Raw genomic sequence first — 14769 nt, 5'->3', positions numbered from 1 at the left:
ATTTCACAACAGGTCATACCTGCAGGAGAGCTGGCAAGTCATGCAAGCCTCCGTTGCAGAAAAAGATTCAAATCCTGTAAATTTGAGGGGGTGGAAAGGTGTGTGTCTCTTCATGGAAGCAGTATATTGGGAAAATGTGCAATGACAGTAATAGTTAATCAGTATTTCACCACTTTCTTTTGCTGTCTGGACCAGTATCTTGGAGATTTGAACTTGTACTCCTGTTCTTTTTCATCCCTGTGTTTCTTGAAGGAGATGAATTTCTTTCAGTAATATTTAGACAGGAAACAGGGAACAAATGGTCTACTCATCCAATCATGTCTGGGCTGGATAGGCAAATTTTTCAGGCATCTTCAAATAGGTCTACCTGGAAATCCCAGCAGACAGCAAAGTGAGCCACGCTAAGGCTTTACCATCCAGGCTTTTTCACCTGGATGGTAATCACACATGGATCTGTATCTATGGTTATTAAAAGTGTGGCATTCTATCTCTAACATTATAAATTATCTATAAAGCAGAACAGAGGACTGAGAAGCTGACAGCATGCCCACACTGTGTCAGCCATGAGAAGTCAGGGATTTTCAGCAGCTGGATGAGAAAAAAAGGACCAGGAAAATCAGACCTATTCAGCTGAAAAGTTACATGCAAGAAAAACTAAAACAAAAAAATGAGATTTTGAGAAACAAGCACGGTAACAGCAGATAGTACAAATATAAACAGCTCTCTTAGCTTTATTAGACTTCATTGTAAGTCTCCCACAGGAGAACATGAAGCTTACTAGCTCTTATAAGAATGGTGCTCATCTGCCTTCAGCTGCCCCTACCTTCCTGAGACACAAGACTATGAACATACAGACCAGTTGCTGGAAAGGAAACTGAAATGACATGGGAGTAGCCTGGGGGAAAAGGGAAGAAGGTTCAGGGTCCTCTTGCTAGGAGAAGAGACTTACCATCAATGCAGAACGCCAAGCAGACTATGGGAAGAGAGTCTTTCACAGCCTATCCTCAGTTTGGAGCACAAAACCACAAGGTCTTCTGACAGGTGGAGGGAGCCCTCCTAAAGTGGTGACACCATTTGCCTTCTGCTGATCTGGATTCAGTCTATTGCATATTTTGAAACTTATTAGAATCCAACAACATGTCAACCCAATGCACTAAGATTACTGCTGTACTCCTCTGCTGCAAGCTGCAATAGTTTTTCTTCTTGCTTAAACACTGGCAAACATTTATGAATCTTTGTGGAAACCAAGCTGAAACTTATTCTGTTTGCTCCCCAGCTGTTCTTAGTAAGAGGCTTCTACCTAAATTCTCTTCATTTGGAAAGGTACTTCTGAGTATGGTGGCATTAGAAGAATGACAAGTAACACAAAGTTTCTTCCCTCTCCACCTCTCTTTCCCTCCCAGTTTTCCAGAGTTCAGACTCCCATGAAAGTCAGGGAGAGCAAAGCTGGAAAGCAAGAGAAAACACTGTGTCCCAAGCATGAACTTTCAAGTAGGGAGGTATGAAACCCCAACACCTAAGCACTTGTAACAAAACACCTGTGGGAAGTGGATAGGTGATAGGTGCTATACCTATTGCAGGTAGCATTAATAGAATGAGCGGAAAGTAACCCCATGCCTGTTCTTCAGGTGATTTCAATCCACCTCTGACATTAAGGCTTGTTTCAGTGGCAGGATGGCTGAGAGAAGCCCTGTGAAGCATAGCTCAGACTCTTTGCATGTATTTGTAAGATGGTGTTTACAAGATGGGTGCCTGTCCTGCTTGAGGGACTGCACAAACTTAGTGAAATATGCACTGTGGAGAAAGGCATGCCCCTGCAAGGACCATCTTGTAGGTAAAAACCCAAATCCTGGCGTGGGATTTGAGTCTACAAAGTCTAGGATGAATGATTCTTACAGCTAGCAATCAAGAAGCAAAAACAAGATGCGGGCTATTAAAAGTGTGGCATTTATATCTCTAACACTATGAACTATTCAGCCTGAACAGAACTATAAAGCCTAAACATGCTTTACTAGGGGTTCAGTAGGAGCAAAATGCAGCACTGAATCAATTTTATCCAGAATAGCGTGGGAGGAGGGAGAGTTCCTTTCCTATTTTGAGAGCAACATCTATGCTACACATGCAGAGCCAAAGCCTTCTAATCCAGCAGGCTGAATACATACTAGTTATTCAAACTCAAGAACGTGTGCATAAAAGGAATTTCATACAATTAGTCCGCGCTGTCCTCCTCAGTTTATGCTCTCTGTAAAGTTCTCATTCCAGTGTTGCTACATTACACACTCAGACCCATCCCATCATTTTGCCTCCCACATTGCCTTCAGTAACGTAAAAACGTTAGAAAAGCAGGCAGAGATATGTAAAAAGAGAGTATCTGTACAGCCACTGATCTATCATTTAGTCTACAGGCTCAATTAATAGACCATTTTAGTAAAGTAAAAATCAAGTGAAGCAGAATGAAAATGGGTAATGCTATTTCAGTCTCAATATTAGAAAATGTGTCAAATTTTTGCCAAACTAATGTAATGGAACACAGTTCCACTAAGATTTTATGAAGAATTTTTTCATATTATTTTAGCAGACCATCACTCTGGCTAGTGTGCAAAAAGATCTTATGGAGAAAAAAAAATACATTTATTCTCAACTAATGAAAGCTTCTGCACATCTCTTTTTATACAAAGACACAAACTTTTGTATCTTTATTTGCTAAACAAATGACAGAAGTTTATATCTTCAGCTTGAAAGTAAAGAAGAGTGCAAATGTACCTGAGGAGGTCTAAGCAAGGAACTGATCCTAGTTTATGAGGAACAGCATGAAAACTCACACAGCACAGGGAAAAATAAGTTCCAAAAACACACTTAGAGAGAAGCTGTGTAAGTCACTGGCAACATAAGTATCATATTGTAACCAGGAAAGAGAAGAGATAACTAAATTCCCCTCAAAGAAGAACCTTGTTTCAGGAGTTCCTTTGATACCTTCCAGCTTGGGACAGTGAAGGCACAGAAAAACAGCACCAAGGGAGCTTGGGAATGTTCCTACTGAATCCTCACAGCCTCACTGGAAACGTCCCATCACTGAAACAACACTCTTTCCCCTCTTTCCTACCGTGCCCAATTATTTATTTTGGTGGGGTTTTTTTTCAGCTGCCGGAGCATTTCATAGGGATACAACATGGAAGGCTTCCCAGAGCGAGCTCCGAATAGGACACTCCTGGCTCAGCAGCAGACCACATAGTGCAGCAGAAGGAAACACAGGGCCTTGAACTCATGCCCATCTTGCTCTTGCCCTCCATACACACACCCTACATGCAGGTCTGCTCTGAGCCCTGAGCAAGTAATTCACTGGTGCCCAATACCATCTCCACTGGAGACCGTGGTACCTGCCAGCAGGCCCTACCCATGGGCAAACCAAGAACTGCTCAGGATAAAAATAGGCAAATCTAGAAGCTAAGATGCCAAACTTGACCATTAATATCTATTTTTTGCTTCCTTCAGGAGTTACAGGAACTTACAGAGTAACTATAATGGAGATCTGCTATTTGGAGCTGACAAGACAACGCCAATGTGGAGATCAGACACGGTGGAGCAGAGGAGTGGTGATACGAGCTGCCCTGTTGCCATGCCTGTCCTACGACAGCAGGAATACTGCAGAAGCACAGGGCATCCCAGCCTCCTCCCTTACTCCACAGGCAGTTTGATCTCCATTGGCTTTAGTATTGGGGTGAGGATACTGTTACAATAGTGATAAATTCCAGGGGATAGGGTCCCCCAAATAACATCTACGAAGCAGCCTGAACTTAGTGTTCCCTTCACCTTCTTGCAAATGACCCCCGGTCTTCAGTCAATTAATAGCTTTATTCTAGAACAACATCCTGTCATATACCACCAGGCCAGCCATCACCTGTGGCTTTTGATTTGTGCAGAAAGTAGAGGCCATGCATGCAACTGGCAGCCCTAAAAAGGATGATACACTACCCTTTGTTTATGAGTGGGATACAAATAAACCACAGAAACACTAGCAATACTCATATGTACTTATTGGTGTTTGAAATATTCTACAGAAATCCTCCATGTCACAATGCTCATTCTGGAAGCCATCCCTAAGGAATTGTAGGGAAAGTGAATGTACCATTTGACACATTAGGGACACGCTTTCTTCCCTATTACCAAGAAAACTAGCTTCTTGAAAATTCTTAAATAATGAAGGATTTAGCATTACACAACCATGCACAAAATACTACAAGATTCCAAAAGCATTTAGTCACTACCATAACAACAAATCCATAGGGGCAGATTCAGTGGAGTCACAGATCAAACCCATGTTTCTTTCAAAGGTTGGTAAAAACGTGGAAAAGAAAAAGGAAGGGATGTGTCAATCCTTCCACACCTCATCCTTTGACAGTAACTACTCTATGCCATCTGGCTATTAAGGACTGTCAGCACTTGAAGAATATCCATGATGCTTTCCTGACTGCTTCTACAGAAAGGAAAAAGAAAAAAAAAAGTCCTAGAAAATTCAGCCGACATACTACAAAGTGAAAGCTATCATCCTGCTGCCTCCTTTTTCTTTTGGGGAAAAAATACTTCAGCTGTATTTACTGTATTTCTTAGCAAAATTGCATTTTGAGAACTGAATATTGCTGAATTGGTGTGAGAATTATGGCATTGAACTTTAAAAACCCTGGTGATGGAGCAAAACCCTCACCCTGCACACACACCTTACTGCCCAACGTGTTGGAGCAGAGCTCACTTGAAGATAAATGCAGGTAAGAGAAATCAACATCTAACTTGTCTATTTGACATTTCTTATGAAGGCCGGCCTTACAAAGAGAGCCTGAATTTAGCCCCCGAGGGCTTCGGAAGGCTTACGTGAATCTCTTATCTGATAGGCAGAAGAGCGACTGACCCATCTCACACCCAGCTGCCAGTGACTCCGTATGACTCGCAGTGAGCAGCAGCACAGAGCTCGCAGGGCAGAGTCGGTTTGCCAAGGAAGGTGCACAGGCACATGGCAGATACAACCACAACTCCTCCCACGGGCTGAGGGCTGGCATCCCGCCGGGGCTGGCTTGGGAGACAGAGCTCCCAGCGAAATCCATTTAACACATTCCTGCGCAGCTTCTGCCGATAGTCCCCATGGTCAGGCCAAGCTAAAAACAAACACCCCTGCCCGGCCAGCTGTCTTTGCTAGAAGAGGAGCATGCATTTTTACAGAAACCAAGATAACTGAGCTCGCTGTCTTCTACGGAAGTTTTTCTGGTGTGATTTTATTCCCTTACATCTGCTTGCGTAGCTAACAAAAGCAGAGCTACAGGAGCAGGAATGTACTCAGGTATCTTCATACAACATGTTACATTTTTAAATGCTTGGTTTGTTTTTCTGGACCTTCCCATATGTATTAAACCAAAGCATTTTCAAGCTACCATCTGTAGCACAGGAACTGACACATTCCCTGCTGCTTTTATGTATTTGTTAATTTTAAAAGGGACTTTTAAATTGTCTATTAAGATTTACTAAAGCACTATTGTATTAAACAAACACAACAAGTGGAACTTAGTACAACTCAGATATTTCTTAGAGATTCAATCCTCAAAATATTAATGAGCATACTCAGTAAATGCAAGATTTACTTGTGAATATCCCTATTCTTTGTATCTTTTGTCATTAAAAATGAAAGCTAAAAATACATGTACACCTCCCTGCTGCATACTTCGGTCCACATTCAAGCAGAAACTCCCAGACAACCAACATAAACAACTATGATGAATGTTTCAATCTCCAATGGGCAGTGGGATGAACACCATAAAAAGAAATTAAGACTTACTATTTTTCCACTTCCCCACAAAACACAAGAGTCTAAACCAACTCCTGTTTGGTCAGTTGTGACTTTGTAAACTCTGTATCTACCAAACCACACACTGCCATGAATAGCATAAATCTCAGAGCAAGGATTACAAAATCATTCTCGGGTTTTGGTTGGGATTTTCTCTTTTAAGAACCCCAACAAACATCCCTGCAAAGAGAAACAGTTCAATCTGCTTTTACGTTTCAAAACTAGCACAGATCTATTTATTCTGCTGGGTATACATTGAATGTTTGAACAGAAAAATTAGTCATAGGTCAGACAATATAGCTCGCTATCACTACACCCTTCATTTGAAGGAAAACCAAAGAAATTGATTTTATATTTCAACCAGCTGAAATGATGGTAAAAGAAAGTAAATTCTCCTGGGGTTCCTTTTCTTAAAAAAATAAGAATCAAAATAATTAAAAAAAAAAAATTAAATCCCAGCTTCTCATCTGACATGTAACCAAATGTTTTTTGGCCGCTGAAAAACCCTGCCATTGGTCAGGCTCGGCAATAGGCACATCCCATACACCTGGTGATGCGCGCTCAGCCCCGCATCCCGGGCCGGGGGGGACGACAAAGCCGGGAGCGGGGATCTGTCAGGCCGCTTCCCGGCGCCAGCCCCGGCCCGGGAGCTCAGGCGAGCGCGATGCCAGGTTAACAATTTGCCTCCCTCCTGGACGCCGCGGCAGCCCTCCATTTTGTCAGCCGCCTCAATTTAAACGTTTTCCAAGGCGAAGGCAGAACTTCAGCATATTTCTTCGGCAGCCCTCGGGGGCTTTAAAGCATCCCTGAGCATTTTGCGCTTAGCCAGCGCTCCGGGCTAAGTTTAGCCGGGCAGCCGCGCACGCCGCGGCTCACGGGCAGCGCCGAGCCCCCCGCGGGGCAGCCCGCGGGCTCCTTCCCATCGCTTCTCCCGGCGGCGCCTCCTCCCGCCCCGCGCTCCGGCGGCGCCCGGCTTCCTCCCCGCACGGGGAGAGGCAGGTGGATGTCGGGAGGAGGGCGAGGAAGGGACGGGAGGCAGGAGGCGCCGCGGGCAGCGGGGTGCCGGCAGCAGGTAGGGAGGGCAGCGCGGGGCGGCCGCCGGTGCCGTGCGGTGCCTGTGCCGTTCCCCCTCCCTCCGGCCCCCGTTCTTACCACCTGCGGAGGCGGCCGGAGCCCGCCCGGGCCGGGGCAGCGACCTGTCCACTGCGGGCGCTCTCCTCCGGAGGTGAGGGGGCGGCGGGGAAGGGCATGCGGGAGGAGGGAAGGAGGGAGGGCTCCCGCCGCCCGCCTCTCCCTCACCTCCCTCCCCCCTCCTCCCCGCCCAGCCCGGCCCGGCCCGGCCCGGCCCGGCCCCCCCCGCGCCCCTCACCTCCCTCCCGGCTTGGCTTCCGCGGTGCGGCCCCGGGCCGGGGTCCCCCTGCGCTGCTCCGGCACTTACTGTGTCACCCCTGTCAGTCTGGCTGCCTGTCCCCTCGGCAAGGATAAAAGCAATTGCCCACCAGCCTCGCCGCTGCCGCCCGAAACAACTTTGTCTTCTTCCAGTCGCTGGGAAAGCGCCTCTTTTTCCTTCTTCTTCAATAAGGGGGGGAAAAAAAAAAAAAAACCCAACCAAAAAAAGGCCCTCCCAAAAACAACAACCAAGCGCCAGCAAATTTAAAAATTAGGAAAAAAAAAATTATATATATTCGGGTTTTTTTTTTTTAAGAGTGGGAAGCGTGGAAGTGGGAGGGGAGAAGAGCAGAAAAAGGAAATATTTGGAGCGTTGGAGCTCTCTTTTCCCTCTCCTTCCCCACTCTCAAGATGGCTTGGAAAAATTAAAAGGGGACAGTAATGAGGGGGACACACACACCGAAAAGCTCAGGAGGAGGGAAAAAGTTTGAGGGGTTAGGGTTTTTTGCGTGTGTGTTTGGTCTTTTTGTTTGTTTGGGGTTTTTTTGTTTTGTGTTTTTTTTTTTTTTAAAGCCCTAGAATCCCAGAATGACAGAAGCAACTACAAACACCCGGGAAGAGCAGGCACAAGGAGAGGAACGAGCGAGAGAAAAGAGTTTTGCTGGTCAGTAAACTTCAAGCTGCTGGGATGAGGTCATTGGTGTAAATATAAAGCGATGGCGTCATTTGAAACCAATCCCAGTGAATGAACTCAGCCGGAGGGTGAAGGTGGGGGGAGAGGGTGAAGGAGAAAGAGGAGGAGCAGTGAGAGAGGATCCCTGCGGGGCCGCGGCGGCAGCAGGAGGCGGGAGGCGATGGCAGGGGCGGGGTGGGGTGTCTCCCACCGTCCCCAGGGGGGGCCCCGCTGCCCGCGGCCTCCAGCGACAGCCGCCGGGCCGCCCCTGGGAGGAGCCGCGGCCGCGGAGCGATTCAACCGAACCGCCGGCACGGCCCTTCCCCGCCCCTCGCTCCGCTCCGGCCTCTCTGCAGGGTCCGCCCCCGCCCGCGGCCTCTTCCCCGCGCGGCCCGCAGCCCGCCGGGCGTGTGGCGCCTCGCGACGCCTGGGGCCCGCGGCCTTGTCCGCTCGGCCTCCTCTCCTCTCCCTCTCCTCTCCCTCTCCTCTCCCTCTCCTCTCCCTCTCCTCTCCCTCTCCTCTCCCTCTCCTCTCCCTCTCCTCTCCTCTCCTCTCCTCTCCTCTCCTCTCCTCTCCTCTCCTCTCCTCTCCTCTCCTCTCCTCTCCTCTCCTCTCCTCTCCTCTCCTCTCCTCTCCCATAAATACTGCCCTGGCCTTTGCTGTTACGGTGTGCCATGGTGCGACACAGAACCGCCTGGGTGTGAAGGCATCACATCCTCCTGCAATACTGTGACGGGATCATACAACCACAGAGTGTTTGAGGGAAGGGAAAGGAGCTTAAAATCATCCAGTTCCAACCCCTGTCACTGAGGTGGGCAGAGCACCCTGTGGGTCATGTGGAACATGACTTGGGGGCCTTTGACCTTTAAATAACCTTAAATAAATTTAAAAATCTGAAACCATACAGTGAAAATCTATGCAGATCCACACAAGTATATGTTATTTTTGCCTGACATGTATCTGTTAGGGCTAGTACCAATCCGAACTGGCAAGGTACATCCTTCGAGGGTTGCATGGGTCCTGTCTGTCATGCATCCCTCTTCCAGGCATGATAGAATATTCTGCAGTCTTCTTTCTCCCTTAGAAGCATCATTACTATGATGGCATGTTACCTGCTGGCACTGCTGGGCATGCAAGACAGCTTGCACACCAAAATTCAAACTCCAGTCCATCACCTCTGAATCCCTGTGCCAGAAACCCTTGGAAGACGGCATGAGAAAGAGGATTAACTGCATGGGTCCTTACATTCTTGGTGGCTGTCTCTTCCAAAGTGCCGTCGGAAAAGCACGTAGCTATCGCTCGCAGTAAAATGGTTTGGGTGCTTGGTGTTTCAGGAAGAAGGTAACTCAGTAAATTGTATGGGGGGAGAGGGGGCTCTGTCCTGTCAATATTGACCAAGAACCACCTTGATGAAGGCCCTCGTGCTAAGGAGTTGTGAGCTGTCTCATGAGAACGCCTTGTTGGCACTTGTACTGAACAGTCATGTCCTGTGTGAGGGAGTGCAGAGCATGCAGGGAAGAGAGAAGCCCAAGCTCCACAACAGAGACAAAAGATCAAAAGCACTGAAGAAATTATGGTAAAGCAATTAACATTGGGATGTTCACTGTTTTGCACGTGTCCCTTTCCAGTAGCTGAAAAGCAGTTTTGCCCTTCTGTCTCAAGAAAGCAATGGCCCCAAAGATGCCTTTCTCAAACCCCCAAAGTGCCCACAGCATTAAAAATCTGCACAGTTAACTGCTGGTTAACGGAGCTAGAAGTGACCCATTTTGATGAAGGGGATCAGAGAGAGTGCCAGAGAAACTGGAGGTGACAGCCAGTGCCCCAGCTCTTTCATTCCAGAAAATTGCAGGAACAAATAGTTCCAGCATGGTTATCCTCACAAAGAGAAGTGGGGAGCAGTGGCGAGAGGTGCATGGTGAGGAGGAAAGATGTTTCAATTCTCTCTTCCCTTTTCTCATCTCAACTCACTAACACCGTAACAGGTTTGGGTTTTGTTTAAATTGTGGGACTCTGAAAATTTCCTGACTGTAAAACTATAACAATAAGAAGTACTTGTGATATTTTGAAAAGACTTTTCTTTTTAGCTAAAAAAAAAAAAAAAAAGATATATGCAGAAAAGTCTGTACTAGAACAGCAAATTAAAGCTTTTTCAGTATAGAGTCAGGATATTTCTTTTCCTAATGTAATTAAAGATGTGACAAAACCAGTGGTATCACAATTAATTCCTGCACATTGAAATTATGACTAAGAATAACTTTTTCTTTTCAGCCAAGCTTGAGCTAAAAGTCTGATCTGGGAGAACATTGCAGAGTGAAGCTGGCCAGGTTCATTGCTAACCTGAAGACACAAAACAGAGGAGTCAGGAAGACTCAAACACAGCAGCATCAGACCTCGCTTCACTGAGAGTAGGAGCTGCATCCTTTGCCTCCTATTTGCAGTGGCCAAAGTGTGAGTGTGTTGGCAGCTGACATCCCTCAGCTGGCCATGGCCACTTGTGTAGGAGCAGAAACTCCTTTGCGTGTCAGAGTCTTAACATCACTTAACTCCTTTTTTCCCCCTCTGAGAGCCTCTCATTCTTCCCTACCACTTGCACAGCAAGCTCCTGGAAATGATCTGAACTGCAGGTGCAAACCAGGAGAGGGTCAGGCCTTGATTTGGCAAACACCTGAACCATCTGGGAGAGAGAGTGCCTGGCTTTGCTGGTGTCCCTGGCTGCTGACCTCCCATTCCCAAGTTTTTAAAGTCTGTCAATTCTATGAAATGTATTTTGCTACACTTCTGGTGATGGACTTTTTGGCCTAAGTTCACTATTTGTTATTGAGAAAATGGTACTGAAAGAGTTAACATTAGTGCTCCTTTCTTGTGCCTCCTTATGAGGCTTATGAGATAAGAAGATCAGAAGTGTCTATATGGGGTAAAACAAGGGCAAAAGACATTGTGGTGGCTATCCAACCGGCTATGCCACAGCCCTTGAACTTTGACACTCCCCCCTGTCCTACCAGTTCAAGCCTCACTTTCTGGCAGGAGTGGCTGCAAGTGTGTCAACCCTCACTGCTCCTGTTCTTGGGGGCCAGGGAGGAGCAATACCTGGGTACTTTCAAGTGCTTGTTTACAAAGGTTTCCCTTTCTTTATTACTAAAAGCTAGTGCAGCTTTTTGTTCCTTTTCCAGCTAATGAATTTTGTGGCACTTCATCTGGTTAATCAGTTAGCAGTGATTAAACAGGGGAAAGATAAATGACAGCCTGAGTAACGTCATCATGGTTTCTGCGTGGTGGAAAGGAGTGGTTTGCCAGGGAAACGTCTTGTGAAATAAGTGAGAATTGAAATATAAGCACAGAATTTACCATGCTTTAAAATCCCCTTGTGGGTGCTCACTTCCTCCATCGGCTGAAATGGAATTGTTGAAGAAGTTACCATTCCCAGACAGCTCCCAGTCACCATCATGGCTGTCTTCTGCCAAAGACTACCACCATCCCTCCCTACCTGCAAGCTGCTCACTCGATCCCTCCCAAAGTCAACCATAGCAGCTTAAGCAGTTTAAATAGTAGAAGTCAGCTGCACTGGTTTGTTTTGGCTGAAATGGATTAGGGGAAATCCAAGTCACCAGCTGGGAAGTGAGTTGACTTTTTCATGGACAGCTTCAGGGGAGGTTGGGCCTAATCTGCTTTCAGAGCAGACTTCTGTACCAGACAACTGCTACTGACTGTTCTTCAGGGTATTTAAAAGTAGAAGTGTTGCTGAGATACTCATGTTGAAACATTTGTAGCATTTTTAGATACCACTTCCTTTGCTGGCATGGAGAGCGGGGTACGGCAGTCAGAGCAGCACAGGTTTGTCGGAGCACAGCAATGGGAACATGAGGATTTGGAAACCAGTAGCTATAGAAGATGTAGGACTGAGGGCGGGGAAAGAGCAGAAGAGAGAGGTTTGTGGCTGTAGATCAGTGGGAGACCTCAGAGCTCAGTCTAGAGAGGAGGGATTTGAGCAGCATGGGAAATGTAGGCATCAGAGATGTGGGGTGGCGAGTGGCAATGCTCAGGGGCAAACAGTGATTCTTCCCTTCCATGTGTGCATCAGACCTTGGAAGCTCCATCCCTCTGGAAAATGGTTGAATGAGAATAGCCTCACTAGTCTGACCCTGCAAGTAGTTTTCATAGCTCTACTTCCCTGTAGCTTCTCCAGGACTGCAAGATTCACAGCCCATCCAACAAGCTGGGGGTGGTATGCAAGTGGAGGGGTCTAGGTTCGATGCAGATATGGGGTTTGGGCTGGAATACAAGAAAGATGAAGCAATATTTATTCTCAGTAAGAAAACAGTGGGTGATTTGAAGCAATGAAAGAGAAAAGAAGAATTACAGGAACTGGAGCAGAAGAAAGTACAGAGAAAAAAGGAAGGAGAGCATCAGCTGTTTGCTTCCCTGCAACTCTTTATTTCATAAACACTGTATCCATTACTCAATAGAAATGTACATTATTCCTATCTCTACAGTCTTTGTTGAGATACCCTTTATTTTTCTAAGCCTTTTGTGGGATTGAGGAGCATCACGAAACCATGTTTTATGGATGTAAGATTCAGTTACTGAGATGAAGTATTTCATCCAAGGTAGTATAGCAAGATGGTTACAGATCAGAGAAATGAACCAAATTCTCTTAAATTCCAAATCTAACCACTAATTCATTCTTTTCCCTCTCCTCTCTTGCATCTCAGAAAAGAAATAGTAACTTTTGCTTTACTTACCTGCACAGGCAGTTATTAAAATTAAGCACTTGCACAAAAGCTTGTTGGTTAGCTTGCAGTTAAGGGACACACACACATGCAAAGGCTATAGCTGAGATATATAACATAAGACAATGTGAAAAGACAAAGGAAGAAGTAGCAACAATTACTGGTTCTAGAGATGGCCTTTATCAAGCTTAGGGGGCTTTGCTAAAATTCTAGTCATCTTAGAAAAAGAAGTTACTCTTTTGATGGCCAAGCCACTTCTCTATGAAACAACAAGATGAAGTTTCAAGGAGGCATTTGAAATTTGAGATCATAATAAATATTATTTACAGAAAAGGAGAATAATAACATGTTGTCATCAGGAAACAAAATAATGAAATACTGTTCTCAAGAAATAGCAAGTTCAGACAAATCTACAGCAACTGAAAAACTTAACTAGTAACATTTCTCACTTTCTAATATATCCAAAGAGAGAATATTTAAATAAAAAACCAAAAAAAGTAGATACATAAAAAAAATCACAAACACTTTCCTGAAATTAAGATAGTTGTCACAATAAACACCCACCTCACTTTTTGCTCTTACTCACTGTTAGTCACTTGTCTGTAGGCTGGTACACTTCTATTGAAATGAACTGCTAATGGGCTGTAAGCACAGATGGTGTAAATCATCATTGCTCATCTCACACTTCAGTTGCTATGCTGATTTATACTATCTGGAGAATGGCTTTGTGTGTGTTCATGTTTTGTTTGTGGCCAATGATGAATCAGAAGTAAAATGTATTTGTGTTTATTATGAGGGCAGGATAAAATGTATGAGGTCTTTGACAATTCATAGCCTCTTTTTAACTGCTTGAGTACTTCAAATTATGTGGAATATAGTAATTACCAGCCTTAAATAAATTTTAGATTTCCTGTTTTTCTAGTAATTACTATTTGCTGAGGAATACCAAGGATATGATAAAAAAGTACAGCATTCATAAAATGCTTTAAAGTTGTGATATGTGAAATGTCTGGCTCAATATAAACCATTAAGTACAAAGTTACTGTCTTGACAGCATGCTAGAATGAGCTCACAATCAAGAAAATAGTTTAAAAGTCTCAATGTAGAAAGAGAATGTATAACCTGTGGTAATGAAGACCAGTTTATTTATTTTAAAATATTTTATTTTCAACATATGTACACAGGAAAGGAAATTTTCAGACAGTTTTAGAGTATTTAGCATTTCTCATAATCCATTTTGTTGTTTCTGCCAACTTTTAATATCTCCTGACACTTACAGGTATCCTAAACATTGTGGATTTGATAGACTGCTGTTTATTTATTCTAAAGTGCAGTTTGGGTGTTACAGTAATATGCCAGTGAAACTCCATTGTTTTTCAAATGGATTGTGAAAGAAATTTCGATTCCATGGGGTCATTAAAATGTACTTAATTGATAAAAAAAGCCTAATATGAAAAAGGGAAAGACAGACAAACCCATACTGGACATGAAAAATAAACTTGAGTTCTAAAAGGGGAAAGAAAACGAAGTTAATTACTATTTGTTGTTGCTGTGGGAAAGAAGGGCAGGAGCACCACAGTGACCTGCATTTATAAGCTCTCATTCATATAAACTTTTAAATGGATAACACCCAGAACATCAATATTTTGACCTAACAGTAATAACATTCTTAGGATAAAAGACTGTTAACTCTGAACAGAGTCTTATTGAATGCACTGGTCAGAAAATTGTCAGTCTGAGATTAGCTTAATTGTCAACAACAGAGAGCAGAGATTGTTGAGAAAGACAGGTGAAAATATCAGGTTACAGAGAAAAGAAGCATGTGAAAATTTCAGAGCGTGTCTTTTTTTTTTTTTTTTTTTTTTAGATGAAAGATGGAGGTGAGGTGACAGACTGCTGGTTTATTTTTATATTGCCTCCTTAACTACCCTTCCATGGTCAGGAACAAGCTGGCTTCTGTGTTTTAGGTCTGGGTAGAAATCTTTTAGCTCTGCAGAGGGGTTGAAAATCTTGCAAGACCATATCTGCTTCAAAGCAGTTTGCCATTTGTTCTCCTTGTAGCCAGGGAAGAATCACAATTGTATTAAAAACGTTTAAAACCCCGGTTTATATTCAGCCTGAAAAAAGCAGGGGAGAAGATCAATGAAGGT

General features: G+C 44.6%; 1 protein-coding gene and 1 long non-coding RNA gene across 5 annotated transcripts in view; one reads left to right on the top strand and one right to left on the bottom strand.

Annotated features, from left to right (window-relative positions):
- The window catches only part of DUSP16 (dual specificity phosphatase 16), a 63059-nt gene extending 55653 nt beyond the window's left edge, over positions 1-7406 (bottom strand). The window contains exon 1 of one of the 4 annotated variants that reach the window (XM_053977281.1): positions 7330-7406. The gene's annotated coding sequence lies outside the window, so the exon portion shown is untranslated. Of the gene's footprint in view, positions 1-6982; positions 7061-7268 lie in introns of those variants that run through there. The other 3 variants (XM_053977277.1, XM_053977278.1, XM_053977280.1) reach the window with 3 other exon arrangements.
- On the top strand, positions 6997-11597 carry LOC128807149 (uncharacterized). Its single transcript, XR_008437064.1, has 3 exons — positions 6997-7055; positions 7793-7883; positions 10161-11597. It is a non-coding gene; the product is annotated as an uncharacterized LOC128807149 (long non-coding RNA).
- Positions 11598-14769: the final 3172 nt, after the last annotated feature.

The sequence above is a fragment of the Vidua macroura genome, chromosome 5 (assembly GCF_024509145.1).
Source record: "Vidua macroura isolate BioBank_ID:100142 chromosome 5, ASM2450914v1, whole genome shotgun sequence".
NCBI classification, from domain to species: Eukaryota; Metazoa; Chordata; class Aves; order Passeriformes; family Viduidae; genus Vidua; species Vidua macroura.
This window is presented reverse-complemented; position numbering and strand designations above follow the sequence as displayed.